The sequence below is a fragment of the Pan paniscus genome, chromosome 7, assembly GCF_029289425.2.
Source record: "Pan paniscus chromosome 7, NHGRI_mPanPan1-v2.0_pri, whole genome shotgun sequence".
NCBI lineage: Eukaryota > Metazoa > Chordata > Mammalia > Primates > Hominidae > Pan > Pan paniscus.
In genome coordinates, this window is record NC_073256.2 from 25,779,787 (window position 1) to 25,805,560 (window position 25,774).

Consider the following 25,774-nt stretch of genomic DNA (forward strand, 5'->3'; position numbering starts at 1 on the left):
AAAAAACAAGTGTTCAGAAGAATTGGTCTTATAGACTAGATGGAGATAGAGTCACCAATCAATGGGCAAGGCACTGAAAGGGCCATACACAAGAGACAAAAGACTAGACAAGAATAGGAGTGATAGGAGCGGGTGGAAAAGAAGATCTACTAAAGAATGATCATCATTATCTTTGTTAGCATCGTTCCATCAGTGGAACTGGGTCACGTATTGTCACAGTAAGGAGAAGGAGAAAGAGCCGCATGGAGACTCCAAATGCAGTCACAGAATGAGACCACAGGCTAAACTCAAAGGAGAACATGGAATACTTTGCCCCAGGCTTAGAGTCTATAAGTGAGACTTTCAAAAATCGTTTTTCCCCACTGGTTTGAAGGGGCAACAAATAAAGGCCACTCCTCGGGCCTGTCCAATCCCAGATTGGGGCTTCTCAGTAAAGACTATTTATAGCTCTGATTATTGCAGCAAGGTTATGCAACTGCTGCGTGGGGCAGGCAGGACAGCTGTCCCGAGCACTTGCTGGGTGAGTGACCGTCTGACCGTCTTCTGGCTGCTTCCTGTTGGCTTAGGAGACAACAGAAGAAGGTGGATTTGTTTGTCCATTGAGCAACCTGCCATTGCCCTGCCTGTGACCGCCTGTCTCCCTTTAAACATTAACAATCTCTTAAAACATTTGGGTTTTGTGCCCAAGGCCGAGGGGATCCCAAGAGAAAGAGGAACAGAAAAGGGGAGGAGGAGGAAAGAAGGGAGCGGGGAGGAAGGGAGAGAGAGTGTTCCCTGCGTCAACAATTTATTCATTCCACAAACATTTCTAAGTGTCCATGGTGACCCAGACATCATGGGAACTTCAGGGTTCCAGAGCTGAGTAGAACACAACTCCCATCCTTAGGGATTCACCATCCAGTAGAGGAGAAAGACGTCAAGACAGAAGACAGAAGGGAAAGGAAAAGCTCAATGCTGTGCCTTCAACTTAGCTTCTCCATTTTTTGGAGAAGGGTTAATAGGGGAAGCAGAGAGAGAGATGAGAGACCAGAGTTTCTAGGGCCTTTATCTCCAGAGCAGAGGGTCTCAAACCTTAGTGAGCAAAGACTGATCCAGAAGACTTGTTGGAGGCATAGCTTCCAGTACAGCGAGCCATTTCAGCAGATTGGAGGTGGGCCCAGGGCTCTGCATTTTCCCAGCTCTCTGGGGGGTCCAGATGCAGGTAGTCTGTGATCACAAGGGGATGCTGCTCTTCCATAGTGGGCCTGGAGAACCAGTAGTGGCAACTGCCTGGCCCCAGAGCTGCCAACCATGGGGCGGGTCCACCAGAGACTGATGGAGGAAAGAGGAAGACGAAAGGGAAGGGAACAGGGAACCTCAGAGAGGATTAGGGTGGGAAATGGAAAAAGAGAAAATCCAAGGTGTGCAAAAGAGAAAAGGGATGCCTCTCTAAGGAGGCCAGCGAGTATTAGCGGAGGTGCTAGGGCCACTCAGACTGACTGATGTCCATGTGTTAGCCACGGACATCGAAAGATTTTTGGTCTTTCAAACTCAAGGACTTGCCTAACCAAGCACAGAGCAAAGAACAGAAAGCTGACTTTGCTAGATGCTTGGGCATCAATATCACGTGGAACCAGCCTTTTCTTTGATACCTCTTGCGTTTCTTGCAGATCCCCTGCCTGCAGCACGTGCTGATCTCCAAGGGTGAGGCTGGATGAAGCCAGGGGCTATGGAAAAGGAGACTGTTTCAGAGGACTTGACACCATCTTCAGTAATTTCTCTGGTTCTTGGCAGCTCCATTTGGCTGCGTCCCTACCCTGCATAACCCTCCCAGCTAGTCTACTCCAGGGCAGCGTCCAGCTGGTGACCTGAGAGGGCAGCAGCGCACCAGTCTCCATGAAGGTTGAGCTCCGATGGCCAATAGCAATTTCCACCTTGTGGTCTACAACTCTTCATCCCGACTGCATGGAGGTTGGTCTCTCTGTTCAGCTGGATTTAGGCCACCATCTGAGCCCCCGGGGTACGTTTTGTCTGACCCTGGCACCATTCGGTTCTTCTACAGCATCAGGTACGATGTTCCTATTTAGTTCAACCCCATTCCTAAGGCGCGTTTCCACTCCTCCACTCCTTTCCAAATGGACATCTCCTCCCTCATTCTCTCTCTTTTTTTAAAAATTTTATAATATAAATATGTATTAAAAATAGAGACGGAGTCTTGCTATGTTACCCAGGCTGGTCTCGATCCCCTTGGCTCACGTAATCCTCTCACCTCAGACTCCGTAAGTGTTAGGATTACAGGCATGAGCCACCTCATCTGGTCTGCTCCGTCATTCTTTAAGCGTCTGCTCTAGCGTTACCTTCCCTGTGAATTCTTTCTTTCCTTTTTCCCATTTGGAATCCTTTTTATTTTATTTATTTAATTGACAAATAATAATTGTACAAATTTATGGGGTGCATAGTGATCTTTTGATACATAGAAGGTATAGTGATCAGATCGGGATAATTAGCATATCTGTCACTTCAAACATTATCATTTCTTTGTGTTAGAAATTTTCAAGATCCTCCTTCTAGCTCTTTGAAACTATATGTTTCTATTAACTACAGTCATCCTACAGTGCTATAGAACACTAGACCTTACGCCTCCTATCCAGCTGTAATCTTGTATCATTTAGCAAATCTCCCTGTCCTTTACCCCATCTTCCCTTGTCCCATTTGAAGTTCTTATCACGTGGTACTGGCACTCTGTTTGGGTATGCGCCACCCATTTTACTGCAGGTTCCAGGGATCTAGTCTCATGGAGGTCACTGGGGCAGAATGATTAGGAACTCAGGCTAAACTAATTCAGAATCTCAGCACTGTCACCTGTCAGCTGTGTGACCTCAGGCACGCTACTTCATCAACCTACTCTCAGTTTCCTTACCTATAAAGTGGACAAACAATTGTACTTACTATTAAGGTTAAATGTAGTTACTATTAAGGATATAACTTGGTCCAGCACCTGGAACATTGTAGCTCTCAATAAATGTTTGTTCTTCTCATTATACATATGCATATCCTTGCTTTAATCTCTGTGGATTTAATACAGAGTGGATGCTCAATCACGTTTATGGGATTAGCAGTTAAGATATGTACCTGTATCGCTGCGTCTGTCCACTAGTATATTTTAAGAAGGAATGGGCAATTCGATATATCTGTTCATAGATCAGTATTTTATGGTGTTTCCTCTATGCCAGGATTGGTTCAGAGTGGAATTATCTACCCAAGCTCGGGCAGGTCCATCAATCGCTCTTTTTTTGTGTCCGTTGCTTCTGAGTGCCTTTCTCACTTCTGTTCCCATCCTTATATTTGCTGCCCTGTTTCCGAAGGAGCAGATCAGAAAATGGGGCCTTTTTAAAAGGACCTTAAACTGAGCCTGAGTTGTCTAGAGGAAAACAGCAAAAGAATTCTATCAAGTCTGTTGTAATTTGAATTCCCCCTTTCCCCTATCAATTTCCACCCTGTGAAATGAGGTGGGAGGAACTAAATACACTCTGCAGTCCCTGTCAATCGCAGTGGTCTGTGATCTTTTTTGTCCATGGGGGCACTTTTAGCTCAGCAAGGTAAAGCAACATTAGCAAACAAACACAATTTAATGACTAGTTTTGGCTCTCTGATAAGGATACTCTCAAAAAGAAAACAGGTGCAACCTCTACTGTTTGCCCAATTTGCTGCTTGTCTTTGCACTTGCCTGGAATTACTAGAGGCTGTTTGCCTGGCTGAGCTGAATGTCTAGAAACCTGATTTCTGCCCCTTTGAGTTCAGAAATTTTGAGAAAAGATAACAAGAGTGGACTGAGCTCAGAAGGAACTAAGCTTTTCTTAGAGATTTTAGTCAAATAACAGAAGTTTAAACATGAAGAGGAAATGTTTGGTAAAATAGGTGAAAAACCAGTAGCAAATCGTATACTACCTTTACCTCTCTTCCAGGAGAACCTGGCTACAAGTCCCTGCCTTTACCATGGAGGCTGAAGGTGTGGGGAGGGACTTCAGCCTTCTCCTCAGCCCTGCCCTTACTCTGAGACAAGGAGCACCCCTGGCACCGCAGTGAGATCTCTGCCCTGCCAGCAGGCAGAGCCCAGGCACAGTCCTTTGCCCCATCTCTTCTTCCCTCTACTATTCAAGGTGGCTTACTTTGAATCCATTCTTTCTGTCAGGCCATTGTTCCTTATCCTCATTAAATCTATGTTTCTTTAGAAAAGCATTTTTAAAAAATTTACATGTATGACTTGTATTAGTCCATTTTGCATTGCTAAAAAGAAATACCCAGGACTAGGTAGTTCATACAGAAAAGAGGCTTATTTTGGCTCATGGTTCTTCAGACTGTGCAACAAGCATGGTGCCAGCATCTGTTTTGGGGGAGGCCTCCGGAAGCTTTTACTAATGGCAGAAAGTGAAGGGGGAGCAGACGTGTCACACAGTGAGAGTGAGAGAGAGAGGGAGGAGGTGTCAGGTTCTTGTTAACCATCAGATATCAATAACTAATAGAGTGAGAACTCACTCATCACCAAGGGAACCAAGCCATTCATGAGGGGTCCACCCCCATGATCCAAACACCTCCTGCCAGGCCCCACCTCCAACACTGGGGTCACATGTCAACATCAGATTTGAAGGGGACAAACCTCCAAACCATATCATATCTCTTCCCCTAAAGAGATTATACTTGGCAGCCACTTACCTAGGCCTGTCCCACCACCCCCAGCCAGCCAGCACCAGCTCTGGCCCCTACCTCTTCCCACTGATCCTGATTGACTGCTGGCAGTTGGTGGCATGCTTTCCTGTGTCTTAACATCAAATTCAGAGACACTACAGTAAAAGTCAGTCCCTAAATGAACCATCCCCTCAATGAATGTTCCCTGGACATCATTTACAAGCCATTAGGCACTATGGGAGGTCCATAGGTAGGAAGGGCCATGGGATCCAAGGGAAGAAGCAACTAGCTCTGCCTTGGGGAGCTGGGGAGGGTTTTGCAGGTAGAGAAAGGAAAGAAGGACAGCCAGGAACAGAATGCAGGGTGGGTATGTTGAGGGGTGAGAAGCGGAGGAAGTGTGACCTATTCAGGAAATGGGAGGTCGTTCCGAGGAGCTGGAACACAGCGTGCAGGGAAAGTGATGGGAGATGACGTGGTGAAGGGATGTAAAGGCATTTGGACTTGCCCCTGTTGGCGATGGGATAATCATCAGGTGCCCCAGCAAGGAGCTGAAAAACAAGAGTTTCAGGTCTTCCCATTTAAATTAACCTGTTCAGTCAGCACGCTAGGGGTATTCAAGTAATTAGAAATGAACCTTGAGAAGGGATGGTGGAGAAAACGCCCCCAGGGCAAGCAGTAGGTGTGCTTTCAACTCGTGGAAACTGCTGTAGAAAGTGGGATCCAATTATCCCAAATCTTCACCTTACTGGAACCAACTGACATACACCTTGCAGGAACCAAGCTTGTTTTATTGCACTCCTAGAATACAATTGACTCAGCCACCTCCAACTCCCGTCATATTCCACATTTACTTTATGCACATAGATTTACTATATTTACATATTCACCATATTTATCATACTATGATAAATAGTAGTAAAGTTCTTTGTAACACACAGAGTGTTCTACAAATAGATTGATAATTTGTATTGTAGCTTTCCATGGGTGTGCTGAGAGGATCTAGCCAGAATGCATATTGTGCAGATACCCGCCTCTGAGAAATTTCTCCCTTCAACTTTACTATAAAGCAGAAATATGGAAGTAAGAAGAGATGGGCACAGCCAATCCCATCAGCCAACTCCAATTTGGTGACCGATATTGTGATTGTTCCAAATTATAACCCTAAGGCAGTGAAGTTAAAGTGTGTTTTGTGGAAGCAGGACTTTTGCCTGGGCGTGGTGGCTCACACCTGTAATCCCAGCATTTTGGAAGGCCGATTATGGGTGGATCACTTGAGGTCAGGAGTTCAAGACCAGAATGGCAAACATAGTGAAACCCCATCTCTACTAAAAATACAAAAATTAGCCAGGTGTGGTGGTGTCTGTAATCCCAGCTACATGGGAGGCTGAGGCAGAAGACACACTTGAACCCAAGAAGCAGAGGTTGCAGTGAGCCAAGATCGCGCCACTGTACTCCAACCTGGGTGACAGAGCAAGATTCTGTCTCAAATTAAATAAATAAATAAATAAATAAATAAATAAATAAAAGCAGGACTTTGGAGAGCCTTTCATATACTGAGAATTCAATGGTCACTGAGAATTCAAAGAAGGTTATTTGAATCCAGCATTTCTCAAGGTTGATTTGACAACCAAATCTCCTATTTCCGGGTCCACATTGCCTGGAGGCCCTCCAAGATACTCAAGAAATAGTAGAGTCTGTGTCCTATATTTCAAAAGGAAAATGTTCATTTCTGGGGGAAGCTGTAGGTAACCTGTAATGTGGGAACTAGTCCAAGAGGCAGCACCAGAAGCTGCAGCCGCGGAAAGCCAGCAGCTCCCCGTCTCTGCGGTCGATCCTTACCCTGTAGCCTTGGGTCTGGTCTGAGAAGCTTCCTCTGATGTTCTTAGCTAAGACCTGCCCTACTTCCCACCTGCCTCACCCCACATGACCATCTTTTTATTACCACCCCTGACTCATAGTCTTATCCCTACCTCCTTAGTATTCCCTTTGCTTGATGTTTGTAACCCTGACCTGGGGCTTATTGTAAGAGCTCAGGGAGAAGGACCAAGGCTACCTTGATAATATTCTCTCATTAATGTAACACCGGCTTATGAAATATCTCTATTCTATTCTATTCATTTTATTTTTGAGACGGAGTCTCACTCTGTTGCCTAGGCTGGAGTGCAGTGGCGTGATCTCGGCTCACTGCAAACTCCATCTCCTGGGTTCAAGCGATTCTCCTGCCTCAGCCTCCTGAGTAGCTGGGATTACAGGCATCCGCCACCACACCAGGCTAACTTTGTATTTTTGATAGAGATGTTGCCCAGGCTGGTCTCAAACTCCTGAGCTCAAGTGATCCGCCCGCCTCAGCCTCCCAAAGTGCTGGGATTATAGGAATGAGCCACTGCGTCCGGCCCACTTTCTTCATGTTTTTAAGTTGTTGTTTGTTTCTATTGTGGGTGGGAGGTTCTTTTAGGACTCCTTTTGCTCTGTGATCTACGTCTCATAGTCAGTAATTATTTTCTTAATTTTATGCGTGCTCCCTAGGGTATAATCTGGTTTTCAATCTCCATGTCGTGTCTGTCTTGTTTTCACCTCTGATGCTTTTGGTTGTCTTCATTCGAAGGCAAGGAGAAACCTTCGTTTGTTTTTGCTTTCGCTTTTATGATTAATAACATGTAATTCTTTTTTTAGTGTGACGCTTTCAGAATTACTCGCACAAAGTGCTCTTCACAAGCGGTTGTGGTGCAGAAAGCAGCAGTGAACGGGAGCGCTTTCCCCTTTGTACTGGGGAGAGCTAGGTTTTCCTGGTCTGGCCCCTTTGGGGTTTTGGTTCCTAGGCTTCTGACTCTAAAGACACTCCTGAGTTCTCTTTGTAAAGCAAAAAGACAGCTGATTTCTGAAATCACATGATACATTTTAAGTAATTCAATCCCAAACTGCGTTTGAATAAGAAACCATCCTCCAGCTTCAAGCTTTCCCTCCATCAGCATTACTTTTTATTCAAGTTAAAAATGTCCTCCTGGCTTCCCCTCCCTCTACTAGAATTCTTGTTCACTTTCAAAAGCCCCATTTTACTTTGTTTGTTTGTTTGCTTGTTTTATTTTGTTTTGTTTAGAGACAGAGTGTCGCTCTGTCGCTCACACTGGAGTGCAGTGGTACCATCTTGGCTCACTGCAACCGCCACCTCCCTAGTTCAAGTGATTCTGCTGCCTTGGCCTCTGGAGTAGCTGGGATTACAGGCACGCCACACCTGGCTAATTTTTGTATTTTTAGTAGAGATACAGGTCTCCCCATGTTGTCCAGGCTGGTCTTGAACTCCTGATCTCAAGTGATCCGCCCACCTTGGCTTCCCAAAGTGCTGGGATTACAGGCATAAGCCACCACGCCTGGCCCATTTTACTTTAAATAATATAATTTCTTCTATTCTTCCAGGCGTTCACCTGGCTCCTAGGGCTTTTGTGCTGTAGGCCTATATTTCCAGCTACTTTTGGAAAAAATCTCTCTGGAGGCTCGATGAGCTTGTCACATCAGCCTGCCCAGAGGTAAAGCACATTTCTCTGCCCTCACGTGCCTCTCCCTTGCTGTCTTTAACTTAATCAAGGCCCGTAACACCCTCTACAATGCTGAGCAAGCTCAGATCCTCCTAGTCTTCATGGCATCCTTCTTTTTCTTTTTCCATTGGTCTAATCTGATTGAATTTAAATTTTGCACATTTTGCATTAGTAATTCTCTTGCATGAATCTCTTTCTCTTCCTCCCTTCTGCCATCACTGGCTCTTGTCCTCTCTTTACTGGACTGTAGAATAATCTCTTTGGTGGTCTTCCTGTGGTCTTCCCTTCCCCTCCACTAAATCTACTCTCTATTCAGTATCAAGAAAGACTTAATCAGCAGTGAATACTCTCCACCCAGCCCTTGACCCATTGTCAGTCTCTGGCATCAGATCCTCTCCAGTAGGGCAAAGTGGAACTGCAGCCAGCTCATGCCTTCAAGAGAAGGACTGAAGATCATTGTGTGCCTAAACCAAGTAAGTCTAACTGCTCCTTCACCAGCTCACCCAAAACTATAGGGGCTTTCTACAGTCACATTCCCATGGCTCTGGGAGTTCCTCCAGACTTGAACTCTGGTTTGGCTTCCCCAGTTTATATCCTATGCTTCATACCAAGGTCTTCCCACTTTGCCTGTCCTACAAGAAGTAGCGGCCAGGTTGGACTTTCTGATAAGTTTGGAGATTGCTTCTTGGCTGACCCTTGGTACCTTGTTCTACTAGCCACAGCTAAGCTCCACAAAGCCTAGGTGAGTGGGACACTGCAACCCAGCCCAGACCCAACACTATGGCCTTCTACCAGTTGAGCATGGGATCAAGATGAGACTTCTAGTGCCAATACTAAAGACTATGAGGTTTGCAAGGTGAAGTTCACTGGCAACCTCTTATAGTCCATAACAAATATTTCTAGTTTGTTCATTCATTGAGTCATCCAACAAGTATTTATAGAGCAACCGTCAAGTGCCGTATACATTCCATGGTGTTAGGGATATAGCAGGGAAAATGTCAGACAAGCTTTCTACTCATAGAATCCATATTCTACTATTGGAGGAAAAGAGACAGCACATATAGCATCAGTCATTGTCAATGATCTTAAATGTCTGAAGACAATTAGCTTTACAAGATGTAAGTGACTGAGAGGGAAGGGCTATTTTAGACAAAATGCTCAAGGAATTAGCTCTGGGAATATGATGTTTAAACAAAGATCTGAATGACAAGAAGAAGCCAGCATGCCAATTTTGGTGGGCAGAGTATACTGGGTAGAGAGACCAGCACAAGTACAAAACTCTAAAGTGGGAATGAACCTGGATGAGTCTGAAGGATGGGAAAAAGAATAATGTGGCTGGATTTGATGAGCAAAGAGGTGAATAAGAGGAAAAATTAAATCAAACAGGAAGACACAGACTAGATCATATAAGGCCTTGGTAAGTGATATGGTTTGGCTGTGTCCCCACCCAAATCTCATCTTGAATTGTAGTTCCCATAATTCCCACTGTTGTGGGAGGGACCCAGTGGGAGATAATTGAATCATGGGGGTGATTACCCCATGCTGCTGTTCTCATGACAGTGAGCGAGTTTTCACGAGATCTGATGGTTTTATAAGTTTTATAAGGGGTTTTCCCCACTTTTGCTCGGCACTTCTCTCTTGCCTGCCACCATGTAAGACATGCCTTTGCTTCTCCTTCTGCCATGATTGTGAGGCCTCCCACCCATGTAGAACTGTGAGTCCATTAAACCTCTTTTCCCTTATAAATTACCCAGTCTCAGATATGTCTTTCTTAGCAGCATGAGAACAAACTAATACAGTAATTTGCATAAGACATTTGCCCTTCCCTTTGAAAGCAATGGGAAGCCATGCTCTGCATACTCAGAATAAGAGTGAGATTGGAAAGCATGGTGATTGAAGACCTATTGGGAGTGAAGACTTGAGCCGTGAAGGAGAGAGTGACTGCAAAGTTTCTCAGGTATCTGCAACTGGGGATGATATCTAGATGGGATGCCTGGGCCCTGGGGCTAGTGAGGAGTTCAAAGAAGAAGGAGCAGAAATGGATTCAGGAGAGAGTGAGCAGAGACTCAATGTTCTGTAAGTAAGTGCTCCTACAGGGGAAGGGTTAGAGAGGTCAGTAGAGGGGCCCAGGATTCCAGGAAGCTGGAGATTCCAGCTCTAAGACATGCTATTATAGCCTCAAGACAGATGCACAATTATAGCTTGCAGCAATGGAGTGATTTTGAAGAAGCAAAAATACTCAGTGCAATGGACTGAATGTTAGTGTCCTTCCAAAATTCATATGTTGAAACCCTAACCTACTATGTGATAGGATTAGGAGGTAAAGCCATTGGGAGGTAATGAGGGTGGAGTTCTCAGGAATAGGATTGGTGCTGTTATCATCGGGACCCCAGATAGCTCTCTCGCCCTCACTCCACCACGTGAGGATACAAGAAGTTTGCAGTGTGCAATCTGGAAAGGGCCCTCAACAGAACCTGACCATGCTGATACTTTGATCTTGGACTTCCTGGCTCCAGAACTGGGAGAAATAAATTTCTGTTGTTTGCATGTCACCCAGTCTATGGGGTACTTTGTTGTGGCAGCCCAAATGGGCCAAAACACCCACATTCATCACTAGCAGGCCCTGGACACATTACCCTATTGATTCTCAGCTCCGCTCTCTTGCATCATGGGCACCCTAAAACAGACACATATGTAAAAATACATGTAAAAATGGCACCCTGATATGTATGCAGGGTGGGCCCCAGGTGTGCCTAGCATGCTAACAGTATAAATCCCGGCCTCAGGCAAATGGCCTTCTTGACCTTCCAAAGAACTAATAAGCAGCCCTCCTTTGAGAAGGCCTTTCTCCTTTCATGATTGTTCCTTTTCTTGCATGGTAGATTTTACCTTTGCTAATATGCAATGGTTAAAAAAAGAAAAAAATGAAAGGAAAAAAAGCAACCCTACCAAATAGAAAGGACTTTGAAAGTGTGAAGACTGCTCAGTTCTCTGACAAGCCCTGTTGCCTCAGTCCACAGTGAGGCACTGGAATAAAATTAGGACTGTATGAAGGATGAATGGGTCCAGTCTGTCTCCTGCAGAGCCCTGCCGTGTGGACAGGGCCAGAGTCATCACTTGGTTCATAAGCTGGAATAGAGCACCTTTCATTCAGAGTTCCCAGGACACTTCACAGCTGCTAAAATGATCCTAAGCAAATATTTGTAGCCACACAATACAGGTGGGAATATGGAGGTACCAAGAAGAAAAAGGATTGGCCAAAACCCCCGGAGTCAACTCCAGAGGTAGGACCAGAAGCCAGGACCTGAGCCAGTTCAGGGCTCTGTCATCAGGATCAGGCCTGGGAAAGGAGGGTGGGATTTCATGACTAAGAAGAGTGGTGATCAAACAAATTTGGGGGGTCCACAGTAACAGCTGGCTGTGAGCCCACTGATTCCTAATCCAGTGCCACTTAGGCAAGTGTGTTCGGTGCCTTGGTGACCTGCAGCTCTCAGTGGCTAGAGAGCTTTAATAATTCAAGGCCTCTGATTAGACTGACAGTGTCTGGTAGAGTGAGATGTGCTGTTGAGTGTTTTCTGTGTTCCAGACAAATTCACTTACAGTTTCAGTTAAGCCCATTTCTTGTATACTGGGCCCCAAAAGGCAAACGCACAAAACGGGCCTGTGATTGTGCTGCCAAGACAAGGGTGAGCACAAGATAGTCTGCCTACCAGAGGCTGTAGGCTGGAGTCCAGGTTGAGACTTGAAGTCAAGATAAAAAAGTGTGCTTGAATATGGTCTTTCAGGGTGGAGACTGCCACATTCTTGTCACTATTGATCTTCAAATAAACAAAACTCCAATAAAATGTTATCAGTTGGAATCAATTGGAATTGATTTGCTGGATGGCAGGCAAGGCAGAAAGGATTTGGGAGGGAGGAAAAGAAAGACAGAAAAGAAGCTGGGCTTCAGGACCCATGACAGGCTGCCACCAACACAGCGCTGTCACCCCATGTGGTCCTCCCAAGGGCTTCTCCCAAGGCTTGGATCTAAACAGAGGCCTCCCCCAGATGCCAGAAACTCCACAGAGCTTCAGGGCTCATCGAAAACCTCCCACATGGCCTTGGAGACGTCAGCGGCCATTCTGGCAATACAGACTATACAAATTCAAATGCCAATGCCTCCATTGCTAGCTGCGGGATCTTGGGCAAATCATATCATCTCTTAGTGTCTCATTTCTCTGGGCACAAATAGCCTGTACCTGACAGGGTTGTGAAGTAAGAAGCTGATAGAGTGAAGAAGCACTTAGCACACAGCTGGCCTGCAGCAAGAGCTCAAAGCATCAGTCTTTATTCTTATGATTATGCGCCAAGCTTAGGGCACCTCAGAACTTACTAATTTCCACTCCCTCTTCAGTGCAGATCCAAATTCACTCTTGGGTCCAATTTAACTTGGCAGTTACACATAAGACCTAATTCCCAAATTAAAGAGCTTTGGACAAAAGTCCACCTTTGATGGCAAGTGAGGAAGGAAGCCAGGCAGTGTTGACAAGTCCTTCATCACTGACACTTTGCTCAGCATCAGTCAAAGCTGGCCCTGGGTAAAACCGAGAGACAGGCCAAATTTGCTGTCATTGAGCTGCACCTCTCTAGCGCTTACCATCCCAGGATTTATGAGCCCCACAAGGGCTGGGGCGTTAGCACAGCCTGTCACCCTGAATCAGTAGACAGTCTTCCAGTGAAGTCGTCCACCAAGGAAGCATGTCTGCCAAAGGGAGTGAGAACCAGCTCCGCTGGGGACACGTGCAGTCTGGAGCTGGCAAGGTGGAGCCAGGGAGAAGCAGAGCAGAGGGGGCCGATCTCCAAGCTGGGCCGGGCCCCAGCAATGGAAAGGCATCTTGTATACTGTAGAAGGCCACACAGATGTTAAGGGTGTTATCCTATGATTGCTACTACTTTTCATTGGAAAGCCAGTTGTTTAATATCAACAAAGTAGTCAACAAAACAAAGGAAACCAGAGAGATCTGGGTCTGTGGCTGACACATGTGAATTCCATCAACCTTCAGAGCCCAGCTTCCCCCTCTGTGAAGTCCTCAGAGAGCAGGGTTGCTAAATGGACTGAAAGTGATAAGATAGATCTTGTGCCTGCCACAGAGAATCAATCAAGGTTCCTTCTCCCTTCTCTCTGGTGAAGACACAGGGTACCTTTTTTTAAAAAAACATAAAAAATGTAACTTCAGAAACTAGAAAGCAAGATTAGCACCAGGGAAAGCTTCAGTGGTGAATTGTTTTCATAGCATCTCTACTCCCTTCAAAGACCATGCAGGCAGGGAGTATCTACTTTAGTGTGGTCCAGCCTTTAGCAGCCATTGCTTGCAAAAGAAGAGGTGTTTGGGAATGCTTTCAATATGCAGAGATGTTTTGTTGGCCCGGGTCCTATCTCTATGGATTCCAACAGCAGGAGCTTGCAGATGTGTGTGGAAAGGGCAGAAAAGCTTGCCCAGGAGGCTGAGCTGGAGGAGCCTCAGCGCCAGGCTTTGTGTGTTGGCTGGAATGCTTCTTGCAGCCCTCAGTGGGTGGCAAAGAAAACCACCTACAGACCGGAGAATGTGAGGGGTGTCCAAGTGCCATGGGAACATTCTACTCAAGTCCACTTGATAGAGCTGTTGCTCCTGATGGTTTATCCTGTGTCTCCTGCCTGGACTGCTTCCAAGCCTCCAGGCCAGCTGGTCTAGGAGCTGCTGAGAAGGTACGTGTGCGAATTTCCTACACCCTGGCAGCCAGTAGCCAGGCACCTGTCAGGCTTCGGGGTGGGAGTTCACGGAGGGGCATGGATTTATCCTTCCACCATCAATCCAACAGAGGGCCTCTTTCTGCCCTGACCTTATTCCCTCCTGCTTCCATTATACTAACACCACCACCTCATGGACAGACCTGCTCACTACAGGTAGCATTCATTTTATTTCATTTTTTTTCAGTTACTACTGTCCTCTGGGAAAATGAATCCTCCTCCTGACAAGCGCTTCAAACTTCTAGGCTGTGGGCATGCAAAGGAAAACACAGCTCAGGAAAAAATCCCTAGGGAATATGAGCATATTAGACCCAGCGTAGCAGACATTATGTGTATTCATAGACATATACAGGTTATTTATGTATGTGTGTGTTTACATATATGAAATATGCATGAAATATGAGACATATGTACATATATCTACACTCATCTCATGAATATCTCATATATATGAAATCTCATATATGTGAGATTATATAACTACCTATCATAGACATGAGAGATCTACATATATCTACAGAGATCTATGATAGCTCTCATATCATAAATATGAGATCTACATATACTTACACACATATAGATATGAGAGGTCTACATATATCTACACACATATCCCATAGATACCTCATATATCTATATTTTCTTTATTACATAAAGAAAACTATAGCATAAATATACCTATGAGGCATCTATGGGATATATGTGTAGATATATGTATGAGATATTTATGAGATATGTATGCTTCTATGTGTGCATGAGCTCCAGCTAATCTACATTCAACCTATCTTTTTATTTAAATGTAAAAATATATTACACAGTATATATGAAGCATATGTAAATATGTACAGTGTAAATGTTGCATAGATATTCCTGGGCCACCTTGAGGTCAACCTTGAAATACCCTGTTCTGCCTTCCATGTGCTTCCCAGGCTACAGACCTTATGATTTCTTTTCCGCCCCAAATGATTCAGCCTCTGGCCTCAGGCTGCATATCAGGAAAAAGAGCCGGTGCTAAGCATTAATAACAGATGCAAAGGGCCAAGCTCAGGCTGGGCACAGGCGGGTATAGGTGAGGGTGGAGGTGGTGGAGCTGGTGGGGGAAGTTGCCTCTGTGGAGCTATGGTCTTGGAGAAGACAGTGCCAATCTCCCTCAGGAAGACCCCACAGCCCTTGCCCTCCAGAAGCCACGTAGTTAACACCCCTGACCTCATTTAGTTGAATGAATGAACTAATTAGAACCTGGGAACTTGATTCTGCTGCTGATGGTTCTTTGGCATTGTAAACACACACAGAAGATGGAGAGGCAACATCAAGTTGGAAGTCTGGTTATTTTGCAAAGAATGAAGTGAAACTGGACGTGACGGGGGCCTCTGCATGTCTGGGTGTCTAGACAGAATTCACTCCCTTGCACAGGTCCCTTGTACCAGGGATCGGGGGCAGACCGCTACCTTAAGTAACGATTTTATTACATAAAGAAAACAATAATGAGAACTCCCACTTCATGTACTCTCCTCCCGAGTCTACACCAGCGAGCTCTGAGAAGAGTTTAGAGGCTAGAATATAAAGAAGCTACTCCACCCTTCCAAAAACTTTCATTCACTGTCCAGTCCCCTCTGCTTGGTTAGAAATTGAGAAGTGACCAGGCCAAACACATTATGCAATCTACTAACCAGCCCAGTGTAACACAAATTAGTACAGTGTGGTATAGAAAATGCTCACACCTGGAGTCCAAATTGTAGATTCTTGTCCCTATTGGAAACTCCCAGGACTGGTGAACTCGTCTGAGGCTATTAGTAGACTATAACTCGGTTTCCTCATCTGTCAAGTAAGGAGGTTAATCTCAATGAACTTTAAGTTCCCTTTCAAGGCTAAAATTTTCTGATCTTCATTTTAAAACTATCAAAATTTCCAATTAACTGATGATCATGTTAATCCTGCGAGAATTATTAGAATCATGACACAGGGAATCCCAGACAGCAGGAAAAAAAAACCAAAAAAGCATTTATGTTTGATCTAGAAATTTAGATTCACCATCCTGTGTGTCATATCTGAATATTGTTTGTTCTGCAGAGAACTGAGTGGGTCTAGTGATATTAATAATTAATGCTAATAGTAGTCTACATTCTATGACCACTAATAGTAGTCAGCCACCGGAGGACAGAATAAGTCCCTGAGAGATAAGAGAGAGTCATTCACCAGCTTGACAATTGCTTTTGAGGGCCTGAACTCAGCCCTAACTCTGAGAGATACTATGTGGCACTTCTATAATTCAGCATCCGTTTCACTCACAGGGCATCTTGAGATAGAGAATTTGCTTCAGTAAGCCTGAGGTGGAGCCGAAGATTCAGCATTTCTAGCATGTTCCCAGGAGAAATCAGACATAAATGTGCAGAAAAATTGGTGTCCTACGAGATTTCCTGCTGGGTGTTGACTGAGGGGTTCAAATTTTAAATACAGTTGCAGTTTAGAGGAAGGGATGGCCCCAAATGGCAGAGGAGGAGTCACAGCTCTTGTAGAAGAGGAGGGTCAAGCCAGGCTGAGAGTAGAATGTTGCTGTGGTTAAAATGCTCATGGATAATGGAGAATTATCAGTTTGGGGAAGTGGAGGGAGAAAGGAGAGTTTTATGGGTGCAAGGGACAGAATGTCGTGATGACTATAGTGCTATAAAAGGCAGTGATGATTCTGTAAGGCAGAGACCCTCATCTCAAGGCGCTGGACTTTTTGTCCTCCAAATTGAGGTTTGCCTTTGACTTAATGGAAAAATTTTCTTCTGGTGCCACAATAGCCATTTCATTCCAAGATGGATTGCAATGTGAAGCAGTCTTTTTCCACTTCATGTCCCAAACCTCAGCACAATTAGTTTTGAAACAAATGTCAATAGCTTCTGAGCGAGGCTGTGAGTGTGAGGCTGGAGTATCAGCGGCCAGCCACAGAGAAGGACTCAGAGGTTCTGATTGTGCCCATCGTGCTAAGACGTCCTGTGATTCCTGAGAGGCATTAATTCTGGTGCATGTTCATTGAGCATTTTTGATGCAAAGTAGTTTAAAAGACAGAAAGAAGATGGAGTTTGTTTTAAAGGTTTTAAGATAAACACAGATAAGCACTGTCTCAAAAACGCTGTGCATGTTTCCATGAACTCATGATCTTTCTGTCTTGACAGTCTCCAATCACGTGTGGAGATGACCTTGCCATCCCACCCACCCTTCAATCAGAGTGGGGACAGATGATATCCATTGAATTATATCCCCCACTGAGAATTCCTGTCTTAAAGTCCTAACCCCATTGTATCTCGGAATGTGGCTTTGTTTGGAAATAGGGTCATTGCAGATATAATTAATTAAGATGAGGTCTTAACTTACTGGAACAGGGTGGGACCTTAATCTAGTCTGACTGGTGTCCTTATGAAAAGAGGAAATTTGGACATAGACACTCTCACACAGGGAAGATACCATATGAAGATGAAAGCAGACATTACAGTGGTGCATCATCTGCAAGCCAAGGAACACCAAAGATTCCCACCAAGTCACCAGAAGCCAGGGACAGGCATGGAACAGACTCTTTCTCACAGCCTTCAGAAGGAGCCAACCCTGCCGACACCTTGATCTCAGACTTCCAGCCTCTAGAACTGTGAGACGATCCACTTCTGTTGTTCAAGCCAACCACCTGTCGTGCTTTGTTATGGCAGCCCTAGCCAGCTAAGACAACAGATCAATAATAAACTGAGGTACATCAATAAAATTAAGTTGTTGTGTGTATGGCCTTGGGGAAAATCTTTTAACCTCTGTAAAATGAAGACATTGGAGGAAGTGGTTAGTGAAATCCCTTGCAGGTAAAGCATTCTGTGATTTTATAAAATTCTGATATATTGATCCATTTAATGCCATTTCTTGGATTATACCTGGGAAGTGAGAGCTGAGAAACAGCAGCTGTATCCGGGAGGGTCAGGGCTCACCTGAAAGAGAGAGAGCCTGATTTGAGGAGCCATAAAATCAAATCACCAAGGAACCAGAGGGGATCTTGGCCCAGTGGGGACCCTCAATACTAAATGGAGACTGGAGCATGCCTGGGCCAGCAGCAGACAGCCTTGGCACAGCCAAGCAGGGAGCCTGAGCTCCTCCTCCTGCAAGAGGCAGCAGCACCAATGGGAGAAAGCCCAGCACACAGAACAGTCGGGAAGCAGTCAATGGTTTATAAGTCAGCCTAAGAGGACTGGCCTGACTTTCTGTCCTCCCAATTCAACCATAAGCAGAGGGCAAGGGGACCAACTTACCAACCTTGTGGCTATTTAGGAACATTTGTTGAAGGAAACTCTTGCTAAGGTGGCAGGTGGGAGCCCAGAGTCACTGTAATTTGGGTATGAAAGGAAATGTGACTTCAGGTTGTAGTCACTGGCAGGTAGCACGTGGGCATTTGAGTTGCATGTTCACCTCTGAGCTGGACACAGCAGGGGCCAGGTCGGGCTGCCATCAACACTGTCCATAATCCATGCCTTGCACTTTGGAAAAGCTCAATTTCTTGCACAAAAGGAGGATAATGAAGTAGGAATTTGTTCCAGGAATAGGGAAAACAATTCGCCAATGTAGTAATTAGGGCCATGTTACCCTTCTAGACTCAATTTTAATTAGCTGTTTATTAGAATTAATTTTTGCCATCATTACATTGATTATATTATTTAGTGCCAGTTGGTGAGGGATAATGTGTGTGCCCGCAAAGCTTAGCTTAGCAGTTCAAGAAGTTGAATGGAGGAGGCGAAGTTACGCTTTTGCTTTTTCTTAGTATCAGTCAACAAATACTAACCAGCTCTGTGGTGTGTGCAAGGTGCCGTGCTAGACACTTGTAATCAAGTTGCCTAGCCACATATAAAGTAGCCAATACTTATTATTCAGAATAATACAATAATAGAATCCTATGATTCCCGAACAGCCCTGCTATTCTCTCTGTTTTTGTACTCATATTTTTTCCTCTTCCAGGAATGCCCTGTCCTGTAAAACGTCTCCCATCCTTCAAGACCTACCTTTCAAATGACCTTATCCATCCATTTCCCCCAAATCTGATGAATGGGAACATCACTTCCTTTATATACCCAGAACTCATTGCAGGTCTCTCATGGAATTTCTGTGCTACTGTGTATTCTAGGTAATGGCTATTTGTCTCACTAAAGTACATGTTCCCCAATATAGTGGGTTGAAGAGTGTTCCTCAAAATTTGTGTCTGCCTGGAACCTCAGAATAGGTGACCTTATTTGGAAATAAGGTTTTTGCAGATATAATTGGTTAAAGATCTTGAGATGATATCATCCTGGATTTAGGGTGGGCCCTAGATGTAGTGACTGATGTCTTTACAAGAGAAAGGAGAGAGAGATTTGGACACAGAGAGACACACAGGGAAGAAGTCCATATGAAGATGGAGGCAGAAATTGGACTTCTGCAGCCACAAACCAAGAAACAGCAGGAACTGCCAGAAACTGAAGTGACCAGAGGCAAAGGAGAAGTATCTGTTGCTTCCTGCAAGTGAAGTCCTAGCTGACACCTTGATTTCAGATTTCTGGCCTTCAGAACGGTGAAAGAATGAATTTCCATTGTTTTAAGCTACCCAGTTTGTGGTAATTCATTATGGTAGCTCTGGGGAACTAATATGCCTGAGTATAATCTATGATTTACCTTCATATCTCCACAAATTTGCTCATAAGCATTTGTGAAAATACTGTATTTGCTACATTGCAAGGCATTGATCTCAGCTCTTCTTTAGCCATAATGGCTAAAGAAGCACTTATAAAAAAAAATCAAGGACCAAGCAAAGTCAAAGTATATTAATTAGTTGCTTTCTCTTATGTGTGTGCTGGGAGGGTACACATGACTTGTGTGTGCAAAGGAACCAAGCAAGACTCCTTGGATCTGGGTATGAACAATGGTCCTGCTGATGCAAATGTCTGAATGAAGCCTTGACTGCCAGGAGGAAGCCCCATACTCATAGTGAGAGGGACTTCTGGAAGAATTGAGATCTGCTCTCTGTGGCCCTGAGAGACACATAAAAACTGGAGTTTCTAGGCCGGGTGCAGTGGCTCATGCCTATAATCACAACTCTTTGGGAGCCTGAGATGGGAGGACCACTTAAGGCCAGGAATTTGAGATCAGTGTGGAAAAAATAGCAAGACCCCATCTCTACAAAATATTGAAGAATTAGCCAGGCTGATGCTCACCTGTAGTATCAGCTACTCAGGAGGCTGAGATGGGAGGATCACTTGAACCCAGGAGTTTGAGGCACACAGTGAGTCCTGATCACACCACTGCATTCCAGCCTGGATGACAGAGAGAGACTCTGTTTCAACAGAAAGAAAGAAAGACGGAAGGAAGGAAGGAAGGAAGGGAGCGAGGGAGGGAGGGAGGGAGGGAGGGAAAGAAGAAAGGAAGGAAGGAAGGGAAGGGGAGAGGCGGGGAAGGGAAGGGAAAGGGAAGAAGGAAGGAAGAAGGACAGGAAAGGAAAGGAAAGAAAGGAAAGGAAGAAATTGAAGTTTCTAGATCACTAGTTGGCCTGGGTGACAGAGAGAGAGAGACCCTGTTTCTAAGAAAAGAAAGAAAGACAAGAAAAGAGAAGTTTTTACATCACTAGTTAGCCAGTTGAAAGGCACGCGCTCACCAAATGCCACACTAACCATACCCAGGAATTTGGAGCCAAGATGACCTTAGTTTCAGGCAGAATAGTCTGTTATAATTTGGGGTTACCTGCCTGAGAGATCTCCCCAGTTGGCAGAAGGGTTGGGTTGGAAGGTCAGAATTGAATATTCATTTCTTCTGGTTAAGCATTGACTCTTCACCCTACCTGTTTTTCATGCCTCAGCCCCTTTGGGAGATCTGCTTAGAAACCAACTAATTTTTTAGTGGTTCTTGGTTTATCAGATAATACTTGTAATAGCTAACATACATGGAGTGCTCACCCAATGCCCGGAATGTTATGCATTAAACAGTTTGCATGTATTAGATCATGAAATTCTCATAGCATCCCTACAAAGTAGATATTGAAGTCTCCATTTTACAGAAGAGAAAATTTGAGCCTCCAGAGGTGAAATAACTTTGTTGGGGGTCACATAACCAGTCAGTATGCTGGGTCTCCAGCCCAGTCATCCTGTCTCAAAAGCCCAGACCACCGGTTCAAGTGAATATTGCTTTTCTCAGGGTCTCTGTGACTCATTGAAGGCATGCGTGATTATGAGGGTCGTATTAACAGGAGGGAAAAGAGCAGCCAAAAGGGGGCTGCTGCCCAAAACCAGCTGCACAATTTTTTCCACATCTGCTCATTCTGGGATGCACAAGGTCTGTTGAAAGCAGGGTCATGTAGAAATTGAGTGATAGTTGAATGCATCCACCAAGCAACCAACTAGGCACCTGCAGCCCCGTTTTCTGCACTGAGAACACATTGCACATCCCCTTAGATTTTTTTGCATCAGAACCGAACGTGACTCCCAGGGCTCCCTCTACACTATTTCACTTTGCTGAGCCCTTCCCAGATGTACTGGTCAATGAGTCAAATTCTCAGCTGGGGGAGAGCAGATAAGACTCCATATTTGGGGAGAACATAGAGGCCTTTCCAGAGCCTGCTGCTCCTGCTGTCATTTTGTTCATTCTGATTGAAACACTCTGTCTTTGTTGTCAAGCTCTTTCCCACTCATACATATTTGTGTGATGAGTACAATGACATTATTCTATTAGTCGCAAACCAGGGGCAAATCGCTATTTAAATTGATATTGCTTTTTAAGTTATTACAGTCACTGTTCTACAGTTCCATAGTCACACCATTTCCCAGATCTCCCAAGAATAATAATCAAAGGAAAAAAAATAAAACCCCGGCAAGATTTCCATCCAGAACCTGCCAGCATGGGGCTGTTCTTTTTACTTCTTGCCTCAATGGCACTTCCTGGAGTAGCAAGTTATTTAATGCTTACATAGTGATATCTGATCTGTATTTCCGTTGTCCCCCAGTGGCCACTGGAGCTCTCTCATTCAAACACAAGTGAAACCAAAGAGAAAGCAGTCACCCTGCAGGGTACCACACAGCTGTGCTTTTTAGTATTTCCCCAAAAGGCTTCTTATGGTAGCAACAATCACCTCCCTATTTTAAGTAAGCAAACACTATTTTAACTACCTGTGACTCTGAGTACTGTGGCCCTATAAGCTATTTTATTTATTGTTATTTTTTAAATTTATTATTATTTTTTACAGACAGGGTCTGACTCTTGCCCAGGCTGGGGTGCAGTGGTGCAGTCATAGCTCACTGCAACCTGGAACTCTTGGGCTCAAGTGATCCTCCTGCCTCAGTCTCCTGAGTAGTTGGGACTGCAGGTGCAAGCCATCATGGCTGGCTAATTACATTTTTTTTTTAAGAGAAGAATTTTCACTGTGTTGTGTAGGCTGCTCTCAAATTCCTGGCCTCAAGTGATCCTCCTGCCTCAGCCTCCCAAGGTGCTGCCCACAATGCCCAGCTCCTATCACCTATTTTAGAATAGTACTGAGGCACTTCTTTTTCAGTCTGGACATTCCAGCCCATTCATTGACGTGGATTACTGGTGATTTTGTTGGTGAGGCTGAGGCAGCTGTCCCCAGGAATGGACGTGCTGTCTGCAGTGCCATTTAGAAAGCAGCCCTCAGCTCTCCAGTCAGACAGGAACGTGTGTCACTTCCTTGTGGACTGGACTCTACAGGTCGACTGGGGCCTCTTGCTACTACCACACTGTCTTTGGTCTAGAGGGCAGCAGTTTGCTCTGTCATGGGCATTACTGGATCTTTAGTGCCACTAGCTTAAGAATCTTGTGATTTGGGGTTTCAGGGAAGAGCAGCAGTCATCTATCCCCTATAGATACACGATCTCAGAGGCTCTGTGGGCACATATCCATATTAATGTGTACAGCCTGCCTGGCTCCACCTCCACTTAACTTCTCACTGCAGAGAAATATGGGGGCAGGCGGGGGAAAGAGACTTAGGAAGGAACCAGGCCTCCTGTATCAAGTTCCTGGGTTCTTGTGTGTCTATTGCTTGAAAGGGAAGAACTGTTTCTCGTGTGTTTTTTGTGAGAGAAAGAAAGGAAGGAAGGAAGGGGAAGGGAAGGGAGGAGGGAGGGAGGGAGGAAGGAAGGAAGGAAGGAAGGAAGGAAGGAAGGAAAAACAGGGCTGAAGGTGAAAGAAAGCCAATCCCCTCTAGGTATGTCAATGCTCCTAAAGCCTAGCCCTGTCCCTGTTATCTTGGGGTACGGTGGGGTTGGCACTAGGTTGTGGTAGCTGATGGAAGGCCAGTGGAGTATGCTTGGCTCTTACTCCAGCAAACACCAGGCTTGGTGAGTCACCTAGTGCCTCCCACTCCTCCAGGGCCATGTGTTGAGTAGCAGGTCTCCCTGGGTGGTAACATTTATGCCAACTGATGCTATCAGGACCCACGGGTTGTTAACAGACTGTGACGTCAAGTGGCCATATTGCCTTCATCCAATCCAGTTAAAGGCTTTCCTCACATATGGAAACTCAGGAGTGCCCACAGGAGTGATTCTCATAGAATGACTCATGGACAAGCAGGGGTCTGTAAGGCTTCTCCAGGTGGCCACTGATTTCTCATAGGATAGTGAGAATTGCTCATCATTCTGCACCTTCAATATCTTTCCTACTCCCACATCATCCCCATTGACAAATACATCTAACTTGGAATAGCTCATCTTAAAAACAAAACAAAAACTTTCCCTTGACCTTATAGGCCCATCCAACCATGGCCGAGCTCTCTGCTTCCCTTTATAGCAAAAGTTCTGAAAAGTCATGGATTAGTACCATCTCTGTTTCTCACTGCCCATTCTCTCCCAACAAGCTCACTCACCTGTTCAATTCTATTCATGTGCTACCATTGGGCCCCACTTGTTTTATTCAGGGGTCAACTCTCTGCTCCATCTTACAGGCCTTCCTAGCAGCTACCGTCACTGTTGACGCCTCCTTCTTTTGTGGAGCTTTTTATTCTCTGGGGTCCCAGAAACCAAGAAATTTTCTTGGTTTTCCTCCTACCATATTATCAGCTTGACTTTTCTGCCTGAGTTAGAACCCCCAAAAATAAATCTCCAGATCTCTTCTCTTGTTTTGTCTTCTTTTCCCTTCCCTTTCCCTTCTCTTCCCTTCCTTTTCTTTTCCTTCTCTTCATTTCCCTTCCCTCCCTTTCTCTTATCTTCCCTTTGTTCCTCTTCTCTCTCCCTTTTCCTTCTCTTCTGCACTCCCTCTCCTGGTAATCTGTTTCAGTCTCAAATCATCTATACATTCATGACTCTCGAATCTATCTTTCTAGTCCTTATCACCCCACGAAGGTCCAGATTCCTAAATCCAACTGCCTCTATGACACCTCTGCTAAGATGCCTAACAGATGTCTCAAACTTGAATATCCAAAGTGAAACTCTTGATATCCCTCCAAGGCTTATTTCTCCCCCATTCTTTATTTGCCCAACAAATAATTCCATCAGCTACTACCCAGTTGCTCAGATCTAAAACTTAAGAATCATGTATTTTTGACTCTTCTTTTTCTGTCATACCCCACATTCAACTGACCAGTCCTACTTTTTCTAACTTTAGAATATATCCAGAATCTAATTATATCTCACCACATCGACTGTTATAGCCCTAATCCAAGCCATTGTCATTTTCTGCCTAGGCCATAGCAAGAATTCCTATCTCTGGTTTTCCGCACTTGCCCTACTATAATGCATTCTCTACCCAACAGGCAAAATAATCTCTTAAGCGTGTAAATCTACCATATCACTCCCTTGCATAAATCCTGCTAATGGCTTATAATCACATTACAGAATAAAATTTAGGTAACTTGCCATGCCTATAAGACCCTGCATGATCTGACCCCTGTCCCTTGTGCCTCCATTCTCTGCTTGTTCACACTGGCTGTCTTCTAGCCTGTGGGCAGCCCTGGCTTGTTCCTGTTTCAGGACCTCTGTGCTTGCTGTGCCCTCTGCCTGGAACGCTTTCCCCCAGGACCTCAGCACAATTCACTGTGCACCATGCAAGTCTCGGCATCAGTGTCATCTCCTAGTAGAGGACTTCCCTGACTACACAGCTTAAAGTAGCTCCCAACCCAGTCTTTATCTCATCACAAATGTTTTTCTCCATGTCAATTAATAGTCTCTGCCTCAACTTATCTTTTTATTTATTTATGGTTTATTTTTGTCTCCCCGTACTAGACCCCATGAAAGCAATCTTGTCTGTCTTTTTCACTGCTATTTCCCTAACTTATATGAATGCCCACCTCATATCAGATGCTTAGTAATATTTGTCGTGTGAGTAAATGGTCTCATCACGGTGAGTTCTGTATTGCGTTTCTATTTGCAGTATGAAGCCACATGGCTTCCAAGTCTGGCAGCTCAGGAGAATTACCTAGACACATTTTAAATCATGCAGGTTTTTGAGCCTCATCCCATCTTTATTGGTGTGTCACTGATGGTGTCCTAATCTTTCCATTCACTCTGATGAAAAGTTTTGAAGTGGCCAAGGCAGGGGAAAAGGGGATTAGCCTTCAGGCTAATGGCGGTCAATTTAAGAGGCTTTGTGAGTTCCTTGTTCCATGGGAATAAAAACAAGTTAGAAGCCACTATATTGAAGCTAGGGGTGGGAGTGGAGAGAAGAGGGAGGATGAACCCTGTGGCATGGGCCCATCTGGCTGTTGAAGGTCAAGGTCTGGTTTTACCCACTTTGGTAGCTACATAATTCTGTGAATTACCAGGGGACCCACCTATTCGCTCAAGGAGGACTCTTTATTTCACCCTGTCCTTCAGCTTCAGGATCTAGA

General features: G+C 44.8%; 1 long non-coding RNA gene across 1 annotated transcript; it reads left to right on the top strand.

Moving 5' to 3' along the window:
* Positions 1-789: 789 nt before the first annotated feature.
* LOC130541733 (uncharacterized) lies at positions 790-11,555 on the top strand. Its single transcript, XR_008955827.2, has 3 exons — positions 790-1,150; positions 1,650-2,047; positions 8,080-11,555. It is a non-coding gene; the product is annotated as an uncharacterized LOC130541733 (long non-coding RNA).
* Positions 11,556-25,774: the final 14,219 nt, after the last annotated feature.